The 17,520-nt window shown below is 36.9% G+C and overlaps 2 long non-coding RNA genes across 3 annotated transcripts in view; one reads left to right on the top strand and one right to left on the bottom strand.

The window, feature by feature from the left end:
- Nucleotides 1–6,989: 6,989 nt before the first annotated feature.
- On the bottom strand, nucleotides 6,990–10,399 carry LOC106030355 (uncharacterized). Of its 2 annotated transcripts, none has more exons than XR_001203698.3 (3): nucleotides 10,147–10,399; nucleotides 9,247–9,448; nucleotides 6,990–8,937 (listed from the first exon to the last, which is right to left on the bottom strand). It is a non-coding gene; the product is annotated as an uncharacterized lncRNA (long non-coding RNA). The 2 variants fall into 2 exon arrangements; XR_010829217.1 differs by having other exon boundaries at nucleotides 9,247–9,453.
- LOC136790046 (uncharacterized) overlaps nucleotides 9,493–17,520 on the top strand; it is a 28,367-nt gene continuing 20,339 nt past the window's right edge. The window contains exons 1-2 of the long non-coding RNA XR_010829218.1: nucleotides 9,493–9,630; nucleotides 15,935–16,096. This is a non-coding gene — a long non-coding RNA (uncharacterized lncRNA). The remainder of the gene's footprint in view (nucleotides 9,631–15,934; nucleotides 16,097–17,520) is intronic.

The following is a 17,520-nucleotide window of genomic DNA, read 5'->3' on the forward strand; positions in this document are numbered from 1 at the left end:
TAAGGAGGAAATTCTTTACTCAGAAGGTGGTGAGTCACTGGAACAGCTTGCCCAGAGAAGCCGTGGACACCCCACCCCTGGAAGTATTCAAGGCCAGGTTGGATGGGTCTTTGGGCAGCCTGGTCTGGTGGGACATGTCCCCCTACCCATGGCAGGCCAATCCCTTCCAACCCAAGCTATTTTATGATTCTGATTCTATGATCCTATGATTCTTTGATTCTATGTTTCTCTGATTCTCTGATTCTATCATGCTCTATAAATTTTCAGTCATAACCCTACATCACAAAGGATATCTGAAGTCACCTATGCTCTGGGTAACAGAAAAAGAGAAAAAAGTAGTTCAGGAATGTTTCCAGAAGTTATTACGACTGTGATCTAGTGGTGGCTGGAATAACACAAAGACTGTAGACTAGTGAAATTAAACCACCACACAGATATTATAAGCAGTTGTTTACATAAGGTGCTCAATGCCCAATATCGTTTCAAAACAAATTATTTTTGTTGCTGTTGTTGTTGTTTATTTTATTTTTATTTTTTATTTTTAGCAACAACTTACCTTTGGTGATTTATAAACATTTTGAAAGGGAAATTTTTGTTAAATGAATCAACAGTTTTTCACTTCCACAGATTTATACATAAAATGGTCAAAATGGAGCATTGTGACCATGTAGTCTGACCCCTGGGTAAAATAATGTTTTCCTTATACTTGTCTCCTGGCATTGTTTAAAATTTCTAATGATAGCAACTACATCCAAGTGTGTAGGTTTGAGGATCCATTATCTTTACTGTTAGAAATGTGCATTTTATTTTTGCTGTATCTCTCTGGTTTCAGCTACCAGTCATTACATCATGTCACATGTCTACCAGCCATGTGGAAGAAGTCTGTGTTACCATATTTCCACTTCCTAGACTTCAAAACACTTAAAGGTTTGGAGAAAGACACCCCTTAACCTTCCCTTTGATATGTTAAGTCAATGGAGCACCTGAAGAGTCTCTTTCTCTAAGATATGTTTTCCTCCTCTTTAATCCTTCAGCTTTTTTTAGATCCTTCTTTATATTACCAGACCTTTTCATGTGCAGACGTTAGACTGAGGGTCTCTTCACCATGAGACAGTGGTACAATTTCTTCCTCTTTCGACTTTTCTTGGTCCAGGATTTGCATCAACTCATTGACTACATTTTGTCACATTGGGCTTTTTTGATTAGCTGGTGAGCTACTATAACCCACTGATTTCCAAATCTTTTTCATCTTGCTCATTTGAAGTATGGGTCTCTCCTGCAGGTACAGCTTATGTTTCTCTTTCTAAGTGTGACTTTCCATTTCACTGTTATGTAGCACTTGGGTTCAGCTAACCATGGCAACTATTAGTTATCACTATTTACGACTTTCACAATATCTGTGTAACCTATATACTTTATACTTTTATACTTTACATACTTATAAACCATCTTTACATTTATACATATGCTACATTTTCTTCAAGATATTGCTGATTTTAAAATTAAAAAAAAAAAAAAAAAAAAGACCCAGGACTGGGTGCTATGGTGCTCACAAAAAAATCACACTCATATCATTGGGATTCCTCACTTGCCACTACATTTTAAAAACTGACAAGCTTTCAGTCTATCATCTAGTATGTTGATTGTATATCTATCTACTTTTTAATGAAAATCTTCCCTGGTATTATACTCACAGGTTATCCCAACTGTATGGCATCAATGCCAGTACTTTTATCAGCCAAAATTATAATTTTAATTAAGCTGTTCACAGGCTTAAAAGTTATTCCTTTCACTTTGCCCACAAAACTGAAGAAAATTAGATTCATATCTGTATTTCTTCAGGTAAAAATTAAGATGAGTGGAAAAAGGCCCAATAATGCACAACAAACTTTTAGTCTTTGTTAGACTAAGAGTCCTCTCCATCCTCTTCCATGTAATAGGCCAATTCATCTCAGGCTTACTAATTGGAAGAGTTCTTTTTCATAGAGAAATATTCCCTGTTTAGATACAATAAAATTTGTTTTATGATAAACCCACATTATGATCTCTTTTTTTTTTTTCTGCTATATGTAATATAATCCACAGATATTAGAAAATTAAGATGAGGTTTAATTCTTCCTCTTAAATATATAACTGTATATCTATTCAAGCTCCTTAGTATCAGGCTTGTGATTTGGTTTTAGGTGTACCAGAAAATTACCACTTTAATCATGTGTGTTAAAAATGATTTAAAAAATCCTTTTTACATGAAAATATTTTGAGTTTAACTTAAGACTTGCATCTGATTTAAAAAGGGTTATACTCCAGCACAATACCTGTTGGACACGAGACTGTGATCTGTAAATCTACAGGCATTTTTTTTTTTTTATTACAATCTGAACATATACAACCAAAAGAAATTTCTGTAATTTTTTCCAGCAGAATATTCTGACTGGAAGAAAATCCTTATGCTTTATTTACTGATTTCAGTTCTCTGGCAACAGGAACTATAAGACTTCATGACTTCACTTATTTGAGGTGTAAATGTATGTGGGTGTGTTTGCATCTGCATATTTATACACGTGTTTGTGTGTTATAGCCTCATGATCCAAGTAACATATTATTGCCATCACCACTGACAGGCCACAAGCTTTGTATTTATGCTGCAAATTCTCAGAAGTAGGATTTGTCAGGCCTGATTTGTCTTGCTAGATCTTTGTTATAGTTTGTTTAGCTAACAGCAATTTTCTTGTTACTAGGTAACTACTACCAATTTCTTTAGATTTTGTTTAGCTTTGTGTGATTGTGTGCTGCAATGTCTATTGCTATGATAATTCTGATATATTTTTGTAAGTAATATGCAGTAAAAAACAGTAGTTACTCAGTGCACAAAGGACTATCTGTGACTTCATAATAATAATGTCGTATAGAGCATAGGCATAGGATGGTAACAGAGTCCTTGCAACTGTGGGTACGGGACAAATTAAGAGGCCCCAGCACTGTAAATAATTCATCATTACAGTGTACAAAATAAAAAGAGAGGTATGTTTTATTGAAAAATATTCAGTGAATTTTCAGTCTTAGCCTTATTTGTAAACAATATGGTAGGGTAGGAATTTACACAACACCTTAACTGGTTAACAGAGTCATCTATCCTTAAGATAAATACAACCCTGATATTTACCACAGATTCCCTCACTATCCCCACACTCCGTTATTTTGGATTTTTCTCTATGAAACCTTCTGATGCTCCATCACAGAACTCTGTTGCCAGGGCTGAGACTTTTGTGTCACATCTAGGGGTTGTCACAGTCACTTCCACGACTAGTGTTTTGAAACTCTTTATATCATGAACTGCTAACTCTGCTCCCCTACTAGCACTAGGACTGTTTAAAGGAGAGCAGTACAAGGACTAGTTTAGCAGCTGTACCCTTTAGTGACAAACTAGATTTTTTAACCTGTGCAACAGAATGAGGACCTCCGCTGTTTCCATTAAAATGTTTGCTTTTGACACTTTGTATGACCTTGGAGTGATCGTTTAAACAGGAATACTCTGACCCAGCAGAGCAGTGATGAAACAGCCTGAAGGGTAACTGTTAGGAATGATTCAAAGAGGCTTTCATTTCCCCTGCTCCAAACATGGCCAAGTATCACTCTGTCTCAGCACAGTGGAGCCTTCGTGGCACTTAGCTTTATGTCTGTTGCCAACAATTTGTGCTCCATACTGCAGCAACCAGTTATGAACAACACTTTGATATCCCTTTCTTTTCTTTGGCCTGATCCTGCTGTGCTGTAAGTGCTGCAAGCTAAGAAAACGTCAGGTTTCTTGGTGTCTTTCATCAAAGACACCCTTATGGTGGCATTTCTAGTCTTTGCATTAAGAAAGCAAACTGAAACTAGCATGAGTTAAAGACAGGTAAGCCCAAAAGAATCACCTATTGACTTCACTTCTTAATACAGATCTCTACAAACATTATCTCCCTTTGATGAATTTCTCATTGGTGATTCTGTCACATTTGCAACAGCAGAGAGACTGCTCATTTAGGTCTTAAGAAAGGCTGAAAGAGCTGGGGATATTTGGCCTGGAGAAGAGAAGACTCTGGAGAGACCTCATTGTGACCTTTAAGTATTTAAATGGGTCTTATAAAAAAGATGGAGCAGGACTCTTTACTTGGGTAGATAATGATAGGACAAGGCGGAATGGTCTTTTACTAAAAGAGGATAGATATAGACTAGATACTTAGGAAGAAATTCTGCATTGTAAGGGTCGTGAGGCATTGGAACAGGCTGCCCAGAGAAGTTATGGATGCCCTATCCCTGGAGGTGTTCAAGGCCAGGCTGGATGGGACCTTGGCCAACCTCATCTAGTGGGTGGCATCCCTGCCCATGGCAGGGGGGTTGGAGTTAGATGATCTTTAAGGTCCCTTCCAAACCAAGCTATTCTATGATGCTATGATCTGTAAGAATTACTGTGAGGACTCACTCATCACCTAGATATGCTAGCAATGCAGGCAGCTTTTTTTTCACCTTCCTCTCCCTCATTCTGCTTCTGACCTTATGTTGCTTGTGTTGAATCTACAAATTCCCTCCAGGCTCCAGGAGTCCTAATGTGGTCACTTCACTACTTGTGCATCCTGCTGTATCACTACAGCTGCCCTAAAGAGACAATGATTATCTGCTGTTCTTTCAGCCCTAATGGAAGGATGATCTGGGAGAGGCACAAAACCATAGTTTTTATAAGGCTGTTAGCTGAGGTAGTAGCTGACTTAAAAAACAAATACATTAATTAATAAATTAAAAAAAAAATAATCAGAGCAGCACAGCAGTTATGTCTGCAAAGTCATATGGCTGGTATCTCAGGTTGTGCTGGGAAAAAAAAGAGCAGAGGGCTGGGCACAGGACAGCCTGGGAATCCAGGCAGCATGCCCACTGCAAATTAACAGTCACGCATTAATTTTCTACCTTCTATTCAAAATACCATCAAAAGACTAAGTGTGATTTGATCAAAATAAACATACCTCCTGATCATCAAGCAACACACAAATCAGAACTAATGACTGTGAAAACTCATCATATAGGAAAGAAGAGGAATAGGACAGTCAGGGAAACCACAGAAACCAGAAATAAAACCTCCTGGTTTTACAAAAATTTAGTCCTACTTATGTGTTATTTCTTCCTCATAGATTCAACACTGAAACAATTTCTTCAAAGTCTACCTGCATCTATCAGTTGTAGAATAGAGACACTACCGCATTATAACACCACTTAATATCTGGTACAGGGCATTTGATAGATAGCTATATTTTAACACCACAGGTACAAGAGTTATCGTGAGAGTATGAGCAATAAATGCATTAAAAGAAATAAAAGTTGCCTATGGATGGTCTGAGAACAGAAAGGAAAGACTGTACATGCTGAGGGAATCATTTCCTGGGAGTTACACAGTGAACTCAATTAATTCATTTTTTTAAAGAGCTTTGAAGTTCTATACTGATGTTAAGCAACATTAATTCAACTGCTACCCCTCCTCTGATTTGCTCAATTATTTCACAGCCATAATCACAAACTCTTTAATAATTAAAAATAATTTCTTAATCTGACTTTCCTGCTCTACGAAATATTCTGTAATCCCACAACTCCTTATACTATGCTCAAAAGAAAACCAAACCAAACCAAACCAAACCAAACCAAACCTTTAAAATTTCATTTTGTTATCCTACTATATGTATAAATATTTTTTTTTTTTCTGTTTGGTGGTCAATGCACATATAATAAGCACAAAGTTAAAAACATGAGAAATCTTTATTGTAACATTTATATATGTATTATGTATTATGTAACATTCAATATGCTGTAGAAGAAGGAGGGAGCAGTTCTGAGGTAAGAAGTGTTCTTTAAAACTGACAAAAAAAAATTGAAGATGGCATGTGCTGGTTTAGCTACAAATAAAAAGACTAATAATATTTAGATTAATAAAAAAATCTACATAAAAAAGAAAGAAAGAAAGAGAGAGAGAGAGAGAGAGAGAGAGAAAGTAAGGATATTTTCTAATCCCTGGACTGTATAGGTATCATGTGACTGAATGTATTATAAAGTATTCACAGCAGAAAAGAAACTGTATTAAAAGCTAATAATTAGTTTTGATTTGGCCTTGAGAACCTGCCATGACCATAATTGTTCACTTGGCCGTATAGTACTCTGCAGGGGAGCTCTCTCACGTCTGTGCAAAAAGTTTTTAAGATAGCCCATGCACAAGATTACAGGAAACAGAAAAAATTCAAACTGCCATATATTAATTAAATTTGTTAATTAAATTTGGAACATCTTATGAGTCTTGAAATATCCAGAGGAAGATTCTGTTAGTTCCTGCTCAGGCAGTAAATGCTGCTAACAAGGTCATGCAACAGTGAAAGTTATTTCCCAATTCAATCTAAAATGAGCCTAAGGATGGTCATAATGAAAAGCCTAATAGTGAGTTAGGAGGGATACAGTGCTTAAAATATAGATGTACTTACTAAGAATTTTATTCATTCTTTCCTACTGAAAAAATTAAGCCTTCATTTTGAGTTTGTAAAAGAAGTAAAAGTTATAATACTGTAATTTTTAGTTGCTACTATATGTAACTGTAACTGAAATTTTATCATAAGAAAATAAGGTTTATTAAAAAAAAAAGAAAAGAAAAGAAAAGAAAAGAAAAGAAAAGAAAAGAAAAGAAAAGAAAAGAAAAGAAAAGAAAAGAAAAGAAAAGAAAAGAAAAGAAAAGAAAAGAAAAGAAAAGAAAAGAAAAGAAAAGAAAAGAAAAGAAAAGAAAAGAAAAGAAAAGAAAAGAAAAGAAAAGAAAAGAAAAGAAAAGAAAAGAAAAGAAAAGAAAAGAAAAGAAAAGAAAAGAAAAGAAAAGAAAAGAAAAGAAAAGAAAAGAAAAGAAAAGAAAAGAAAAGAAAAGAAAAGAAAAAAAAAAGAAAATTTGTTTTCCTTGAGAAACATCTACTTTGGTAATGATTTTATTTTTTTTTGAATTTTGTAATTCTTATGTGGTCCTATCTATTTATTTATGTACTGTAATTTTGTTTTGCTTCTTAGAAATTAGACTGAGAAAAAAAGAAAAACTGAAAGAAGGGAAAAGATTAACAAAATTTTCTATATGACTGTCACAAACCTCCTAAGAGTTATTGGGATACGAGGTCATGAGATAAAATTCTGTGTCATACTTGAGGAAAACAGTTGTAAATGTTTACTTTACATTCACAGGTTACCTTCTGCCTAACCTTTCTACTTTTGGTTAAAAGAAGAAATGAGTGTATCCCATACCCACCCCAAGAAATTGATGTGTATAGGCATCTCCAGACCCTTAATATTACTTTAAAAATGTTACAGACCAAGCCATTCCAACCAAGTTTGAATAAATGAAAGACTTTGAAAGTCTAGTCTCCTATAATTGCATCATATTTTTCTTAATCAAAACAAAACAAAACAAGACAAAACAAACAAAACAAAAGAAAACAAAGACTATTCAAAACATAGCAATTGTAGTTTGGCGTAGAGGATAAAATGTTGTATTTGAAAGTACATTCCTTTCACACCAGAGACATTATTGTTTCTTGCATGTTGTACGTGAAAAAGTACAATCAAATTTGAGAGCTGTATTCATTTCAGAATAAACAGATTTTTTAAAAAGGTAAAAGTGCATTTAGTGGCCTACCCAGAACTTGTGTTAGGGGGTAGCTGAAGAAACTCTTGGTCTGATTTATTTTTATAACTCAGAATCAGTTCAGAACACCTATATGGCTACATTTTTATTGCCAAAAATGCACACAAAGTAAACAAGATATACAAAAGCATAATAAACTAGTGAAATGCATATTGTGACTTAGATCTCCACAGAAGTCTACAAGCTCCAGTTATGAAAGCCTGACTATATTTAAAGTTCCTTTTAATGATACTTGACTATACTCAAGGAAAGAAAGAAAACCAGACTTCAGAAAAAGATATTTTACCACGGATGAAAACATGAAGATCTCTCTTTTTACTCTATTGTCCACTTTCTGGAACAGAAGATTAGTGGTATGTGAGAAACACTACTGAACTACAAAATCAGTATAGAGGGAATCAAGATGTTTGGAGTAGATCTGTTCATATCAAGATTAAATTCAAAAGAACAGTGTTTCTGTACTAGATATCTGGGATTCGGTTTAGGATTAAAGTTCAGCCAAGAATCATGAATGCCAAAGTTTGGGCACACATGAGCTATTCTGGTCAGATTTCTGACCCTGCTTAAAACTCACATTCAGGAATTCATGACCTCCATTCTAGTTCTGAATCTGAATCAAAAAGAAAAGCAATCTCTAAATTAATCCTTTTTTAAGAAAAGGGTGACTCAACAGACTTATATCAGTGCACTTAGTCAGACTATTTTATGTCCTCTGAGGATATGGCTTAATGAGGAATCAGCTCTTTAACTTGTAAAGATGAAGACTGAAATCACAAACAGGATGTTCACAAAAAGCAACACATTATGAATTACTTCAGAGTATTTCATAAGTCTACACACTTTTCCACTGGCTATAGTCCCAAATGGAAAACTGATGTAGAGATGATTGTTATAAAATAAAAAAATATGAAGTCTTCATTGGCAGTAGACTAGTGAAAAGACAAGAATTCATTCTTGGAGCAGCTTGGAAAAGTTTGTCTTTATTCCACACACATTTTGTTTATGTTACAAGACAGTTACAGTTGAGGGAACCTTTACTGATTTGTCTTGAAAGTGGATTTTTCTAAATGCCTGCAGGAGACAGCTCAGTATGATAAATCTGGTTCAATGTTGTTGATCTCTAAAGGTATTGCGGCTGCTATTTTCACATGAGATGTTTAAGAGGTGCTTTAGAAATGTGAAATTATCAAAATGCTCATTTCCTGGTTAGTTTTGCGCCACTGCACAGCTGTGCTCAATTAGGCAGACATCTGAAAAACAACAGGAAAAAAAAAGCAAAAAACAATGCATTCTTCTAGCCATTACATTTTTAATTTCTACAAGCAAAAAGCCTAAAATAGGTCATATCAGAAAACAGACTGCATGAAGATCCCTGTGTAGTTAGTTGTAATTTCTTGGAGAAAATTCAGAGAAGCTTTTTTCATTTCCCCTCATGTCATTGTTTTCTAAACTCAAGCAACCATGAAGAAGTTGGATAACATTTTTTCTTGTTCTAGCATCTGAAGTTCACAGTCAAATACCAGCTCTGTTATGCTTGACATAAAGTCTAAGATCCCCACCTTAAGGTCTTCACAGTCTGCAACAGATTCATAAGAGATGATGAGAGTGACAGAAACACTCAGAGATAATACTTCCACTAGCCAACCCCTCCTAAAATATTTTTGGAGATCAGTCTTAAGCTGTATTCACTCTGGTCTCAGCAATCAAATTACTCTTCAACTCCCCATTGATTTCCTCTGGTTTCTGTGTATCTAGATCCATCTATTCTGGACAAAATAAAAGGAGAGAAACAAACAAACAAACAAACAAAAGACAAAATGATCCTTTTTGATACAGAACAACAAATCTCAAAGCAGTTTTAGAGTTTAGGACTGCTCAATTGCTTTCTTCATATACTATCAAGCTGGACTGTCAGAGTTTGATTTTCCATAAAAGAGAGAAATGTAAGTACATCATTTCCTATTATCTCATTTATTTTTGAGGGACTACAAGTAAACTTTTAGGAACAATCTTCCAGTTAAATGTAATTCAATACTAAGCTATGTAATTTGGGATAGGATTTTTGTGAAAAATGTTAAAGAGATATATTTCAGTAAAGTGCAGGGACACATTTATTTATTTATTTATTTATTTTTATAACAGCTTATGAATTCTAACCAGGATTTGGCCAATGAGACTTTCTTCCCATATTTTTATTTCTCACTGTTTTAAGAGCAAATCAGCACCATGTGTTCCAAGCAACGTGCTTTACCGGCCTCTCATGGCATGATGACCATTCTGCTCTCTTCTGTCTTAGATGCTGGGTATACCAGATGGTTTTAGGACAATAGAATATAGCAAAGAAGGTCATTTAACTGCTTCTTCATCTTCATTTCTACTTATTTCCTGTATACTGTGCTCACAGATAGAATTAATTGGCAACTGCTCAATGGCAGCAAAACAGAAAGATATTACCTTACCTTGGAGAGAAAAGCAGAGCTGAGTGGGACTGGTCTACTTACTCACATGGTTGTCTTTTCGTTACTGGTCTGGCACTTTTATCATGCTGTTTCTAAGAAGTGAACAGGAAAACAACTGTCTCATGAGACAGATATACATATACAAACCCTTGGTTGCCTGAAGTTGTGTAATAATCATCCAGTCTCTGTAATACCAAATATGTGTCAGACTTTATAAAATGTTGCAGTCATTCTGCCCAAATTCCAGCATTTGCTGATGATTCATCCCAAAAGTCAACAGAGAGAGAAGAAACAGAAGTTCCTGTGAAAAAGATGTCTACCCTCCCAGTCTAATTGGTGGAGATGAGCACATTTTCCACAGAATGTTGTTTTCTGCAGAAGGAGAGAGATCCAGGCACAGATCTCTCAATTTTCCCTAGTTTGGTGAAGACATTTAGTAGTTTCATTTGATATACAAAAAGCTTCTACTGGGAAAAAAAATTAAAAAAAAAAAAAAGCCATTCTGGACAGCTATGCTCTAGACTAACAGAATGGAGGATAAAAATCTTCTTTTCACAGAGGTAATCTATGTCACCAGATAGCTAGGTATTTGATAAGACAGGAAGGAAGCTTGTATATTGATTTATTTCAGCATAGCACTTATCCACAAAACACTCTAGGTTCCTGTAGTGATCTCATTTTGAATCAGAAGTACACATATTGGACAGTTTTCAAATCCTATTAGGCTTAGATATAGTTTGTCTGCTACATTTATTTGAGGAAGAGATAGAGAAAAGTCAACCATGAAAAGTGGCAGAACATGGGAAACAGAATAGCACGGAATGCAGCTCTTCAAGATTTCTGAGAATATTAGTTCCTTGTACTAACTTATCTTATCTTAGACAAGCATCTCCTAAATTATAAATAACTCAATCATTTCAGGAAAATAAGATCTAGTCATGTCTCAATAAGTGTTCACCTATTCATATGTTTCTAGTCCCCCCCATTATAAATTAATTTTTTTCACCCATTACTTCAGAAAATCTATTGAGCATCTTCATAATTTATGCCCCTCTAATTAAGGTAAGGTCAGATGGCGAGAGGCAGGATCCACCTGACAAAGTGGTGCAAGAGCATCTCTACTAACATTTCTTAATCTAGTAATGAGGTTAAGATGGGGATGGTAACCAGAGACTGGTAAGAAGTGACGCATGGGTTGAAGTGAGGAGGTGCGTGATAGACAGCATTATGAGGGAGGTCCTCACAGTTGTCCTGTGAAAGCAGCTTCACTGAGTCCTCCTCAAGTACCTGTAAACATGTCTACAGCACGGGAAATGAACGGACAATAAAAAGTCCATGGACAGCTGCAGAGCTATGAGCTCATTAGGATTACACAGATGTGGTGGGACTGCTTGTGCACCAGAATTGTTGTAAAAAACAAAACAAACAAACAACAAAAAAAACCAACACTACTTAAAGGCATGGAAAATTGCCTGGGAACTGGTGATGTGCCAGTCAAGAACTTATGGACAAGGATCAGAGGTGACAAATGACATCTTAACAGGCTCCTGCTATAGCTACCTGGATTTGGTAGTACCTTTCAACATTGTCAAGCCAAATTGAAAAGATATGGTTTGGATAAGTGGAATATACATTAGATGGATACATGGCAATACAAGGGCTCTACAAAGCTCAGCTGGGGCCTACTTACTCATGGCGTTCATCAAGGGTCAATACTGGCACCAATAATATTTGATGTTTTCATTATTGACCTGCACGGCAGGACAGAGTGAACTCTCAGCAAACTTGTGGTCAATACCAAATGAGTGGGAAAGGTTGATCTCCTGGAGTACGGGGCCACTGAGGGACTTTAGAAGCTGGAGATACAGGCTGACAGGTATCTCAGGAAGCTCAGCAAAAACAAATGCCATGTCCTTCACCTGGGACGGAAAACCTCACTGCAGTGCTATGGACTGGGGGCTGACCAGCTGGTAAGCAGCTTTGCAGAAAATGACCTCGGTGGTTCTGATGGACACCAAGTTGAACATGGCACAGCAATGTGCCCCTGCAGCAGTGAAGGCCAATCACATCCTAGGCTGCATCAGCAAGAATGTTTCCAGCAGGTCCTGGAAAGTAATTCTTCCCCTCTATACATCACTTGTCAGACCACATCTGGGGTACTGTGTCTACTTTTCAACTCTTCAAAAAAATAAAGACATTGAAGTACTGGAAGAAGTTAGCTGCAGGTACCTGTATGATCTGGGGACTACAGCATACCACAGAATCACAGAATGTCCAAGGTTGGAAGGGACCTCTGAAGATCATCTAATCCAACCCTCCTGCCGAGCAGGATCACCTAGAGCACATTGCGCAGGATGACATCCAGATGGCTTTTGACTACCTCCAGAGAAGGAGACTTCACAGCCTCTCTGGGCAACCTGTTCCAGTGCTCTGTCACCCTCACAGTAAAGAAGTGCCTTCTCATATTCAGCCAGATATGTCATATGAGAAGAGGCTAACAGGACATACTGTCTTCAGCCTCAAGAGCAGAAGGTTACGGTGTAATCTTACTGCTCTCTCCACATAATGTGAGAGTTAGCAGTTAGACTACCTGGGACAGTCACTGTGTTGGGATAAAAGGCAACAATACAGCTGCAAAAAGGTAAATTCTGATTAGTGTAACAATTTATCTTTCCACCGCGAAGATGATAAACTATTGTAAATGTTGGCCAGAAAGCATGCAAAATTACTTTACCTGGGAATATTCAAAATCAAACTGGACAAGGCCCTGCTCCAAGCTGACATGGCTGTGAGAAGGGGATGGTCCACTCCCACATGAATTATTCTGTGATTCTGTGAATTAATACAGGCAACTGCAGGGGGTTAGTGAGAAATAAAATAGTTAAATGTTTGTCATGGCTGCAAAGCACGTTGTTTCTTTGAAGACTTTCCTATCTGGTCTTCTGGATCACAATGTGTTACTTCTGATGTCTTCACCTCTCTCAGCAAGAAAGTTGTAATTTGCTTAATCTTATTCCAAGTGCCTGATTACAAGCCTTAATCACGCAGCAGGCCTGACCATAATTAGTACCTGACGATCTTCCTTTTGGGAGTTGTGAGTAATGGTAAATTCAGGATCCAAAAAGTATCTTTGAAGCAAAATATTGCTTAATTTTAACAGTAGGAAGAAGGCAGAGCAAAAAAATAGTTTTGCTGAACTGTAACAATGTGTATGGGTGAGATTCAGTTAAAGACATATGAATGTCCACATTGTTTACATCAGAGATAATCTATCCAGGATATTTTTATTATTACAAGAAGTTTAGAACAGTTTCAGATCAAAACAGAAGTCTAGCATAGGTCATATGTATTGCATACTAAGACTGCCTTTTAACTCTTTATTGATTATATTGAAAGAAAAGCAGCCAAGTGTGACTCTTTTACCTACAGATACAGTCACTGTAAATGTCTACACTACATTAAATAAGTCCCAAAGTTACAGTTCTAGCTTATCTCTGTAGTCTGGATTCCATTCTACATCCCCAAACTTGCCCTTTAGTCTCTGTCATTGAAAGCTTCTCCTTTTATTTTAATCCAAGTTTTCTGTTCTCTACTCTGTTTTCTGTTCCTGCTTAAACCAACTGAGTCAGCTTGCAAGAATGTCACAAGTTCACTTCAAGACTGATGGAGCTGCAATATTCTGAAATGTTTCTAAGAAGCTAATATCAGGATTATAGTGTACACTGTTTTCAGAGCCAATTTCCTGACAAACATGTTCTGTATATTCATGCAGTAAACACCACAACAATCCTGTTAAGCCACAGCATTCATAAAATATTTACAGGCAGCTTCAAATTTGTCACAATAGTGTAAATATTTAAAGCAGTATCACTGGTATCTTGGAACCATTGCATTAGTTTGCACCCAGACTTACCATTTCAGACTCTTTGCAAACACTGCCAGAAATTTTCAGCAACTTTTGACGAGCTTCTGCATAACCATTACACTTAGTAAGAGTGCATTTTTTCCATTAAACAGAAATGAAAATGAAGACTTCTGAAAATAACTGAGAGTTCTGCAAGAATCAGTCCTTCAATAATTTGTGCAAAAGCATGTTGCTTATTCAGCTGATTTTACACAAAACGTAGTAATATTGCAATACTATTTTTGACAATTTTTATACATTTACTCCAGAGGAAGTGAAGGGAAGGAGAATACCAGAAAACTTTATGTGGTCTTGAGAAGGAGAAAATGGAGATATCTGTATATGAACTTGAAACATAATTTTCCAGAACAGTGAACAATGCGCAAACTAGAAGTCACATGGTGGGAGGGGGGAAGCTCAAGGCAGAACTGAGAAACACAGCTACCTGATAATCCTTTTAATTCTGATTTTGTCAGACTTAGCTTTGATATTCTGTTCATTTCCAAAATATTTCAAACCTTCACTATTTTGGATTGTTTTAAATGCATTGAACATGCTCTGCTCTTAGGTGTTGATGTCAGTTGTCTTTAATAAATTTTCAATGACATGAAACTGTGGGGCAAAAAGAAAATACATGACAGTCCCTCAAAATTATTCCTTTTTGTCAGTGTATGGTGTAAACATTCCATCTAAAGTAAACCCAGATCTCTTCAAGAAATTACTCAAGCTTCCCCTGCATATGTATTTAGAGGAAGTTTTATTTCTAATTGTATGTCTGTACAACACAATGATACTCACATTCTATGGATGGGAAGCCTCAAGTCACAACGGTAGAGAACAGCTGTGTTCTCTATGGGTTATACTCAGAGATCTTTAGAAAAGCAAAACATGACAATACAGCAAGTCCCCTTCTCTTTGTGCTTCATACCTACCATATCTCTACAAACACATCAGTCACTATCACTGTATCATCTCTTTTCCATTCTTTTCCCCTGAGAGATCTAATGAAAGTTATTTCCAGAGGTTTGGAAATCTACCTAGAAACCTGTTTATTAGTTTTAAAGTCTTTGATCAGACCCAGCAGTTTATATCTCGTCTTTTTAACAAACGTACTTGTAGTGATGACAGCTCCAAGTCAGAGCCAAGACCCATAAATCACCAAAGGATTTTGTTTTAATATGACCTTTTATTTTTCTTGGCCCAATACTTGTTTCTTATATTCAGTAAGGATAAGAATATAGAGGGTAAAACCCAACAAAAAATAAGTCCTGATGCACATTAGACTATTGGCATAGAACCCCGTCTTTTCCATAAATCAAGGAAGTTGTACAACCAAAATTAATTTGCAAAGTTTTCATTTATTATACTAATATTTCATATTGGAAAAAAAAAAAAAAAGTATAACATGGCCAAGAAATTTCAGTGGGGACCTTATAGTAAATTGAACATGAAGAGAAATGTGTAACCTTTATTCTTTTTGCTCTCTGATCTTCATTTCCAAGTGATACATCTCGTATATAGTTGGAAAGTTATTAATATACTTACAAAAAGTGTCTTGTACACTTCAGAGAAATAGGGTTTCACTTGGAAAAAAAAACAAACCACCTTTAAAGGCAAATCATGTAGCTCATGATAAAAGTACTGAGAAAGAGAGAAATAAAATCATCAGCAGCTGATGGCTGAGGTCTGCTCTGGATATTAGTACTGTGCCAATGTCAAGTGCAGAACTGCACTCAGTGACTCTGTCTTCAAATGCAGAAAAATCTATACAGGTTCGAACTTTACACTAGATTTTTAAACCAAGGTAAAGAAAGTAAGAAAGAAAACTGTGCTGTTATTACAAGACTCCTTTTGTTCATTTGTTTTTGGTTTTGTTTTGCTTAGACTAGGTTTTCAACGGAGTTGCCGGGACTCAACTTACTTTTCCCACCAGTTAAGAAGAAGAAGGGCCCTTTCAGGAAGAACAGAAAACTGCTGTTTTTGTCATTTCTGATGTCTTCTACTTACAACTAACAACAAGCGCATGTGATAAAAAAGGAGTTCCAGGTGATATTTTAGCTGCTATATTCTTTTCCTCATCAAATTCATTGCAATGACTTTGAATAGTACCGTTAAGGCAGCATTCAAGGACAAATTCTCAGGGACAAACATATATAGCTTTTAAAAATGTGTGGAAACATGTATAGAAACTACCCTAAAAATATGGCAGAGCCAAATTCCATCACAGTAACTATGAACCATGTTACTTTACTTGGATCACTTTTGCATCAGACTCTTGTCAGTTTTCAGCTGTAATATTTCTTCTATTTGTCCCTCATTTCCATAATACAACTGAAAAGGTTAAAAAATAAGACAATTATTTCTATCAGTGAAGCACCCATGCACTAAATATATAATTTTCTTATAATTATAGTAGATGACAACACCTCCATGAGACAAACTAAGTGATATATTACACATAAGAACATAGAACCATAGAATCATAGAATATCCTGAGTTGGAAGGGACCCTTAAGGATCATCAAGTCCAACTCTTGACACCGCACAGGTCTACCCAAAAGTTCAGACCATGTGACTAAGTGCACAGTCCAATCTCTTCTTCAATTCAGACAGGCTCGGTGCAGTGACCACTTCCCTGGGGAGCCTGTTCCAGTGTGCAACCACCCTCTCTGTGAAGAACCCCCTCCTGATGTCAAGCCTAAATTTCCCCTGCCTCAGCTTAACCCCGTTCCCGCGGGTCCTGTCACTGGTGTTAATGGAGAAAAGGTCTCCTGCCTCTCGACACCCCCTTACGAGGAAGTTGTAGACTGTGATGAGGTCTCCCCCTCAGCCTCCTCTTCTCCAGGCTGAACAGGCCCAGTGACCTCAGCCGTTCCTCGTACGTCTTCCCCTCCAGGCCTTTCACCATCTTCGTAGCCCTCCTCTGTACACTCTCCAACAGTTTCATGTCCTTTTTATACTGTGGTGCCCAGAACTGCACACAGTACTCGAGGTGAGGCCGCACCAGCGCAGAGTAGAGCGGGACAATCACCTCCCTTGACCTACTAGCGATGCCGTGCTTGATGCACCCCAGGACACGGTTGGCCCTCCTGGCCGCCAGGGCACACTGCTGGCTTATATTCAACTTGCTGTCTACCACGACCCCCAGATCCCTCTCTTCTAGGCTGCTCTCCAGCGTCTCATCGCCCAGTCTGTATGTGCAGCCAGGGTTTCCCCGTCCCAGGTGCAGGACCCGGCATCCCATAAAAATACACATCCCATAAAATAGTTTGGTTAGGTCCTCATAAGGATTTGCACAGGACAACAGGCAGAATGGGGTTTTGTCTTGAACACAGATTGCAAGACCACAAACTGCAATCGAGTATCAGCAACAGTGCATCAGCTGATTCTTGCAGGAAACAAACAAACAAAAAATAATCCTTGTGGAATCTTGTGTAGTAAGCCACAGAACTGACAAGGTTTCTTGTTTAT

The sequence above is a fragment of the Anser cygnoides genome, chromosome 2 (assembly GCF_040182565.1).
Source record: "Anser cygnoides isolate HZ-2024a breed goose chromosome 2, Taihu_goose_T2T_genome, whole genome shotgun sequence".
Lineage (NCBI taxonomy): Eukaryota > Metazoa > Chordata > Aves > Anseriformes > Anatidae > Anser > Anser cygnoides.